Raw genomic sequence first — 9,618 nt, forward strand, 5'->3', positions numbered from 1 at the left:
ACTCCTCTTGCTGATGATCAAACTCTCTCTTTTGACCTCCCACGAAAGGATCACAAAGAGCTTTGAGCAAGAAAGAAATACCCCTTTTTTAAATGGTCATAATATATCCTTGTTTTCCATGCCATAGAATTGAAATGGTTCTGCTGATTCACCTTGATTCCACATCTTTCAAAAGAGATGATACATAGTTGATAACTTAAATTTTGTTCAGAATTGCCAAATGATTTCTGAATTATTGTGATACATATCTTGTAGCAATCAACTGTGGCAAAGATCCTCTGAAAACAAACTAAAACTCTTAGCCTTCTTTTGTCCTGTCAGTCCTATATTTAGATTAATTAATTTTAAAATGTGGTTTCCAGAGACTGATTTTCAGTAATCTTACCAGTAATGCTGAATCATAATTTCATACTTGGATTTAAATCCAAAATTAATTTAGAAAATGTTTAGCATGCTGTTAAAATAATGTGATCTGGCCAGCAATGTCAAAACATAAAAATCTCAATGTATTTCTAATAGCCAGTGTTTAGTTTTTCCGAGGTTTCAAGTTTTAGTCCATTTCAATGAAAGATGTTATTGACAGAGAAATGGCAAGTCCCTTAGCACATTTCTATTGGCTGTTCTTTCCTCTGAATTTAATTAAATGACATAACTAATGCATATCATTTTCTGCATTGATTCTTTTAGAAGAGCATAATTGTGTATTCTAGCCATATTTATCCAAGTTTATACTGAACACTGGGCACTGTTCATAGCTGTGATGCTTTGTAATGTTAACAGTGTATCTTCATCTTGAAAACTCATACTCCATTCAACAGGTTATTTAAAAATACTATTAGTTTTCTCTTAGACATGCAGGTACATGGCTATTAAAAAACATTTAATAAATTATAATTAAAAAAAAAAAAAGGAAGCATCAGTCTCCTGGAAGTCAATGGAAAATTGATTCCTAGGTTATAGGCTGTCCAAGATTTGTTATTAACGTAGCAAATCTCTTTTATGTGTTAGCCATAGGATTTCTTCCAATGATTACTTCTCATCAAATGCAAGTTATCTAGTTAAAATGCAACATGTCATTCAGAGCAAGTTTATGGCTGATCTGCTACTGGGGAGGACCTGAAAAGCTCATGCCTGCTGACTATAGAGGATTCTCTGGAGGAGTGCACAAGTGTCCTCTTCATTTATGTATTTGCCTTCTGAAGCTTTGTCAGGAGAGCAGCCAGTGCAATGCTTCTCTGGACAATGAGTTCATAGCTGTGAGGAGCCAAACATCTACAGATCTGTGACTGGGAAAGCATAAAAAAAAAGGGAGGCGCCCACTTTGCCTCTCTGTCTGTCAAGAAGATCAATTAACTTTTGAAACTGGAGTGGCTTTTATGGGTTCATAAGTTAGATCCTGTTTGATGTAAAACAGTGGGAGTTTTAGTGATACCATCAGTGAGGCATATTTGGTTTTAAAATAATATACATTATCTACATTTTAGGTCAATTATTTTGTATTGAGAAGTGATTTTTTCAGAAATTCCAGTAATGAAATTACATTATATGGTTTCTTTCAGTTAGAATTGCTATACCTAATAGTTCTGTAAATATTCATGCATTTTTTAAACCCATCCTTGGCTCTGTGAAGTGTTGGCAGGTATTCATCGGACACCATGCAACAAATTATATAAGAAAAATGAAAGAAAAGGGGAATTTTAGATAGGGGGAGGGGAAACTTTGGTGATTTTAAAGAGAGACTAGGGTTAACATTTGATCATCACTGAAGGTTTTAGGCAGTCCTGGACAGAACAGTTAGCATTCATGCTTTCTGTCTTTTTAAAAATGTTTCATCTGAACAATGGCACAGCCAATATGGATGTCTAATTTTCTATGTGTACTGCATTCTCTGCAACTGAGTGAAAATCTATTAATTTTTTCTCCTGTGTGATTTAGTATGTAACCAGCTCATTTTTTCTTTTTTAATTATAAAAAAGTGAAAAGTATAAATGAAGCTTCTCAAAATGCATTACACTTCTTTGCAAATGTAATTTGAAGCTCATGAAACATTAATGCATTAAATATGGAATGTTGTTTTTATGCTACTGAGAAAAAAATTAGAAAAGTTAAGTTTCTTCTCTATGTTATTAAAACTATGTATCATAGAGAAATCATGGAGGAGTTGGTTTACTCCTTTGCATCATATTTTCTTGAGGGATACTTATGAAACTATTCAGATTTTTATGTGCTCATATGTGAGTGTAAAATTTTAATAATACTTTCTTCAGGACTGGATAATCTTATAAAATCAGCCACCTGTATAACCAACATTGTTTCAGCAATTATTCTTTTGGTGTTCACAACTTGGCTATGCACATATCCTGCTTTTGAGAGAAGAAGCCTTTCTATTTATGAGTTAGAGCCTACGTACACTGGTGACAGAAGGGCAACTAAAACAGGCAGCAGAGAATATTTTTCTTGTTTCTTTAAACATGATTTGCTAGTTTCTTGCTGTGAGAAATTTGCATTCCAAATTACATCTTTAGTTAAAAGCATGAAAGAAAAATCTTAATGCTCATACTTTAAAGTGGGCAGAATTGTAATTAGGTAGTTACTAAAAGAAGTGGGAGTGACTTTTTTAAGTGCCTCAAAGAGTCAAGGTTTAATAGCAAATGCTAATTGAAAAATAGTATTGATTTAAGCCAAAAGAGCAATTTGTGCAGAACATCCTTACACAGTCTTATCTCTAGTAAATATTTCTTCTGCTTAGTTCTGGCTTTCTAAACCTTGTGATTTCAGATGTAAATTGTTCCCGGGTATTTAAGCTGAAGTTAGGTTTTTATTGCAAGATAGTTTTTGTGACTAAAATGAAATTATAAATGCAGCCTCAGCTGAGAGAGGAGGTCTAAGAACTGGAGAAAAATAAACACTTGTGTGAGTATCAAACCAAAATCCTCCTGCAGTGTACCAGCAGATAAAACCAAACTTCTTAGAATATCTACTTGCTCTATCAATTTTTTATATTTGTAATAATCTAGTGCAATTTGAGACAAAACTCAGAGTTGCAATATTTTTTCAATGGATTAAGTTACCCTGGAATTGTCTTGAAAGAAACTGCAATTATGAGGTCAGAAATAACACAAAGAGGCAACGTAGGGAAGTAGCAAAATTATATTCGTCTTGGAATAATTGCAGGCAACATTTATGAAGGGAATACTACAAGTATGTGTACTGCTTGTGATGAGAAGAAAATCATATTAGCATAAACATGACTAGAAAAAGAAAAAGTGCATTATATTGAAGAACAAATTAGCAGCTAATCTCTTCCTGTAATCCATTGCACTTGTTCACACAGTATTTCAGTTCTAGACATTCTTTTGCAGAAAGAGAGAAACTGAGTTGGAATGACATTTATAGAATTTAAACATGGTCAGGAAAGATGAGAATTTATGATCTAGGTTTATTTACCTGATGATCTAGCTAAATTTACAAAGAACTGCTTTGCTTTTTATGGATCTGTGCCTATTTTTGTAAGTAAGTATCAAGTGGACAATTAGAAAAATGTCTCTAAAAGATGTCTCTATTCCTTCTAAGAATTTCCTCTGAAGCCAAAATGTATAATCTGGAACTGAGCAACCAGGCGTTTGTTCAGGACAGCTCTGAAAAAGTAAATTCATGTTTCAGCATGTGCATGAATCCAGTATGCAATCCAGTCCAGAGATACTGAAAATATTGAGAGAAATTCCAGTAGCTTCCTTGAGGCTATGCATGTGCAGTAAGTAGAGATTTGCTGTGTAAGGCTGCTGTGGAAGCTGAGCCCAAGTCTGACATGAACAAACATCTGTCCAGAGCAGCCTTGCATGGCTGCCTGCTGTATAGGTGGGATGACTCCTGACCTTTCAGTAGCCTGTGCTGCCTTGAACTTGTGGTTCTTGGTGGCTTCGTAGCCAGGGGCTTTCCAGGAGTTGCCTGATACAACGGAGCATGGCTGTGAATTCTAAGTGCATGCAGGCATCACCTTGCCTGTAATGAATTTAGTTGTCTTCCTGCTTGATTTCAGGAGAACTTCTATCACATCTTCAGCTGATCCTGATTTTCTCCCAGATTTTTGTTACAGTGCCACTTCACTTTAGGATGGATTGTATGGAAGTACTCACAAGCCTGGTGTAGCAGTGTGTTTGTCCTGCCACCCAAAAGAATCCTAGGTGATCCTACTCCTCACTGACTGCTCTCTACAGGAGAGTGGGTGTTCAGAACACCTTCTCACCAAGTCTAAGCCTGCAGTCATATGAGCAGCTAAAATAGCATGAAATTTTCAGATGTGGAATCCAGAGGCCAGAGGGAGTTTTAAAGAGTATAAACCAAATGAGGAGCAAGAAGACAGAAAAAGAAAAGAAAAGAAAAATATATTCAATAGAATGTAGCAATTACAGTTTTAAGGAAGTGCAGTTATTTAGTTCAGAGACTAGAATGTAGAATTGTGACAAATTAGGATGAATTTGTTAGATTAGATAGAATCTTTTCTGTAAACTGTTTTTCTGTTAAGAAAAAATAAACCAGTATTAGACAAGTAGTTGAAAGGTTTAATAGAAGGAAAAAGAACAACTGTTACAAGAAATTAATGGAACAAGTTATAATGACACTGTTGAAAATAAAAGAAGAAATAGGAAACCTGAATAATAGATAAAAAAGATCCTTGGTTCATTAATCTCTTAGAAACACTTCACAGAAGTGGAATAAACAGAGGCTGATGCATTTAAATATTTCCACTGTTGAATTGTTTGGTTCTTTTTTCCAAGTTTTGTTGCTATTTTTTATAGTCAGTAATACTTTTCTGGTGTAATTTAGTGCAGGCATGTGTCATTGCCACCATGTGAAACTTGAAACCTAAAACCGTGTTTTTCAACCTTCTTAACATACAGTTACTCTGATTGGTGTAACAGCCATATCAAGTGCTAATTCTTGCTATCTAGCCTGCATTTCATCCTTCCACTGCATTTATCAGTGTAGACTTTGTATTAGCTGGGTGGCATGTATGGTGTGAGTTTGTGATTGCCATCCCCCCAATTCTAGAGACTGTGAGAAGTGGTAATATAACCAGACCAAAATTGTCAGACAGAAGGAGGGCAAAGCAATAAAGCAGTAGAAAAGTGAAAGGGTGGAATGGGTGAAACTTTGCTGTGGGTTGTTGGAGGTCTCTACATGAGAGGAGTGGGACTGGGAATTGGCAGGACATGAGTAGTAGTACAGATTTGGTCATGGTTCATCTTCCCATGAAACTATTTAGCATTTATTCATGTGCATTCATAGCTGCTCAGTGCAGATTATCTCACTGCAGCACTGGGGAGGATGAGAGTGGCAGACCATAATCACCAAACATCTGGCATTCCACAGTAGATGCTATTCTGCTCCCTTAACTGAGCCAGACTTTCAGTTTGGTAAATCAGAGGACTTTTAGGCAATTCTGACATGATATATGAATGCAGCATGGGCTTATGCAAGTGGATTTTCAATAAATGGGAAAGGTTTAGGGAATTAGCTGATACAGGGTTTAGGATTTATATGAGCTATTCGTGTGGTGAGTTACAAGCAGTTTGAATTGTGTCCCTGGACACAATGGTTGAGATCCCTTAAGTACCAGGCCTCTTCCTCTGAAGGGCAGAGTTGCATCAAATCTCTGCAGATTTCATTGGGAACTGAGGGCAGCAAACTGCTCTCCAGTTGGAGCCCTCCTTATGGCCCAGGTTTCTTTGACTTTTGTCAAGGCTTTTAAAGACACAGTGTTGTTTCACTCAAAATGTATGCAGAGAAATTACTTTGTTTCTATTATATTTGTTATAGTTGAATGACTTTTGGGGGAAGAAGTTTTATATTTTTTGAGCCTGATTTTGAACTAGCTTATGCTAATGCAGATAAGATGAGAGTGATGCCTGTGGAAGTAATTAATTTGCTTATGAGTAAGTAAATGTCATAATTGCAATCTTTAATTTTTATAAAACTTATTTGACATGAAATAAAGGTTGAGTTTCTTCCCTTTATTCTTCCTATAGCATTTAAGCAAAATAAATTACACATGTGCTTATTCTTATGCATATGTAAGCACACGTTCATAATTGCTTCAGATATTCAATCTCCTTTTTGCAGCCCAAGTTTGGATATAGCCAGGAGCATACACACAAACCTAGGAACCTAATCTTCCTGCATAGTGAAAGATACCTTTATTGGATAGCTCAGAGCACTTATTCTGCGTAGCAGTTTCTCACTTCTGCATCCAAATCAGTTTCTGAACCTGTTATCTGTAAAAGGCAAATAAGCGCACTGTCCAATTTCCCTGACAGACGTGGAGTTAAGTACTTTTTTCAAAAATAGTGGTCACACAGGTAACAAAACCAAATAGATAATATTTGATTTTTCATTTTCTGAATTGTTTTGTATCATTTTATACCTTTTAACTTAGTGACTGCATGGATTTCAGGAAAGAAAAAAAAAATATTTGCACTATTTCTTTTCTACCAGCACCAAGACTGCTGTGATCTATCTAATATGTTAGATACTGTGTTACTATACAGCACAACCAATGTTTGCCATAAAGACTTGGTATTCCAATATACAAACAGGGGAAAGATTTAGTGAATAAAAGAAATAGATGGAGATTTACAAAATGGTAGCAAGACTAAGATTCCTAAAGAAAAAATAATCCTGAATATATTTTGCTTTTAAAAATAATTATCTAAATTTTAAATGAAATTTTAAATTAGCTGTCACAAATACAAGAATGTTACAGCTGAATATTTCAAAATAATACAAATGTTGCTCTTCACTTTAAGAAGAGCAGAATTCCTTATATTTTAAGTAAGATGAGTACACATGCATTTATGTTTTGTTCAAACTGAATTTTCACTGGAATGTAATGTTTTTGTCCTAATATAAAATAGAGGCATGCCATCTAATTATTTAATACATATATGTTTTTAAAAGATGTCCTCTATGTAAATACATGAAATATTCACCATGGCAGGGGTTGTATTTGAAAGGGTATTGTTGGTATATTCCTAAACTAATACCATTTAAGAGAGTTGCCCATGAAAGAAACAATAGTCTGTTTCTAAATCAGATATTTAGAAAAGGGTATCTTTATTTCTGAAGCAGACAAATATATATTAATCCAGCATATTATATTTTATGGGGTTTTTTTCCAAAATGCATCATAATTTTAATGTAGTTTGTAATGCTAAATACAAAACCATGTCTGGACAAGGTGGGAGTGCTTAGTAAGAAGGAGGAGATAATTCTTTATCTCTCCTCAGATTAGACAGATAATTTTGCAAATTACTAGAGCTGTTAGTGGTAACATATGAACATTTGTGTGTCAAGTGAGAAAAGTACCAGTTTCTCGTTGCGAAAATCTTTGGTTTTAGATAGAGAAGAGTTCCTTTTGGATTTTGTGGCTGAATTAAAGCCTTGCTTTATTTTACTACACCCATCCTTAAGAATAATCCCAGCTATGTAACAGTGACCTGGATTTTCATATGTTGAATATGTAACTATAATATTACAGGTTCAACCATACTGCCGTGGCATTAAATATCCTATTTACATCTGAAATCACGTGTATGGTTTTGAGAGTGTGTTTTTGTACTTTCTTATGTTTTTAGGGTTTTTTCACTTAAATTTACATAGGCCTGACTTGATCAGAACTGTGCACATTGCTTATTGAAATCTCCCACAGAACCTGTTAGGGTCTCTTAAACCAGTGGAGGCAAGTAAATGTTTTCTGTAGTATGCAGCACAAAACCCTAATAATGAGAGCTGTGCAGTGCTGCATTTTTGTAATGTTACAAAAAAAAAAAAACAAACCAAAATGAAAACAACCAAAGCCAAAACAAACCCAAAACCAAAAACAAACTAACAAATCCCCGCCAAAAAATTTGGACAATTCTTCTAGTTAGCAATTAGTTAATGCATTTTGTATCTAGAACTGAAATATCTAATCAAAACTAAGACTTTTTTTCTTTCTTTTTATGATGGGAAAACTAAAAAAGGTTACCTTAAAATTACCAAATGCCTTGAATTACATTTAAAATTACTAGGAGGTGTACTGACTTAAAACTAAGTCTGCCTAAAACTATATAGAAAACCTGTCATTATGTATTTAAGTATATATATTTAATATATGAAGAATTTTTTAATAGGATTATTTAATTTTTGGGTGGACTAAATTTTTTTTCAATACCCTACTTTAACGTTGCCTTTAGAAAAGGTCAGCAGCTGATAATTCTTTATTTATTCTATAGAACATGTTCTGTTTTGATGACAATGAAATTCTGAATTAAAAATTATGTATATAATTTAAAACAATCCAGTGCAAAATACTGTATGATATATATTGTGTAAATGAAAAATATAACTGTTTCTCAAGTTTCTAGTATGCTGCATTCTCAAAGATATGATTTTCATGCTGACATAACCATTGGAAATACCTAAGCTTTTTCTAGCTTTAAAAAACTTTTTTGTAGGGCATGCATATTGGTTTGCAATTAGTTTGTCTTTATAATGAGGCAGTAAAAAGAGATTATTGCTAATAACATTTAATTGTATTTTATATTGTTTTGTTGCTAAGACTTTAGATAGAATTGTGGTGAAAGGACTGAAAAGTGTTGCCCCTACACACATTCCACAAAACTGGGATGATTGGATATCTGAACACAAAGCTACTAAAGCCAAAACTTTTTTAAAGTAAAACATCTTATTAATTCAATGTCCTAAAGTAGACAGTACAATAAAACTTTGGGATGCATTTGTAAAATGTATATCAAAAACAAAAGCTATGAATAAATTGAATTTTTATCCTGGGCATCATTCTTCACTCATAGCAGTAAGTCAATAGGTAATACATTTATTGACATTAATTATGTTGTGACCATTGAAACTTGTTTAAACAGAAGCAAAGGTAGGATTTATAGGTAAATAACCTTGGTTTGAAACCATTTGGTAAACTTTTAAATGTACAAATGCTATGTTTTGTACTCTCAAATTCTCAACTCTTAGGTACTCTTTCCTGTGAAATTTCATTTCCATGGGCTGAACAATAATAATACAGTGTGTCAGATAATGAATTTCCATACAGTGATGTGGGTCACAGGTCAAAGAATCAAGATCATGTCCTGTTCAAGACCAGCTATTTCATCTGTCCAAGATTTAGCTAAATGTTGTTTTGGTTATGGTTTTTTGTTTGCTTTGGTTTTGGTTTGTTCTGTTTCTTTATTTTCTTTCTTTTTTTTTTTTTTAATTATTGCTACTACAGATGTCTTAAAGGAAGGTAAAGAAAGAATTTCAGACAAATTTTGCCAAAGAAGTTGTTTTGCTGCAGTCGCCTGGAAAGAGAGGAATCATGTGAAAATACTCAGTTTGATACAATCTGAGATAATCTTTCCATATGAATATAATAGCTGCATTTGCTTAATCTTTTTGGTCTGAACTGTACTATGGTGAAAGCAGTATTTTCTGTGGGAGAATGATAAAAATGTTAATTTACCTTTAATTCTTCTTAATATACATTTGAAACATGCAGAGCATTAAAAAGCATGATGAGCTGTATTTCTTTTTAATTTTTTTAACCCTTTCTTTTACAAACATGGT

At 33.8% G+C, this 9,618-nt stretch overlaps 1 protein-coding gene across 3 annotated transcripts in view; it reads left to right on the forward strand.

The window, feature by feature from the left end:
• NOVA1 (NOVA alternative splicing regulator 1) overlaps positions 1–9,618 on the forward strand; it is a 141,157-nt gene that overhangs the window by 128,222 nt on the left and 3,317 nt on the right. The window lies entirely within an intron of this gene.

Source organism: Fringilla coelebs (assembly GCF_963513975.1).
Source record: "Fringilla coelebs genome assembly, chromosome: 6".
Classification (NCBI taxonomy): Eukaryota; Metazoa; Chordata; class Aves; order Passeriformes; family Fringillidae; genus Fringilla; species Fringilla coelebs.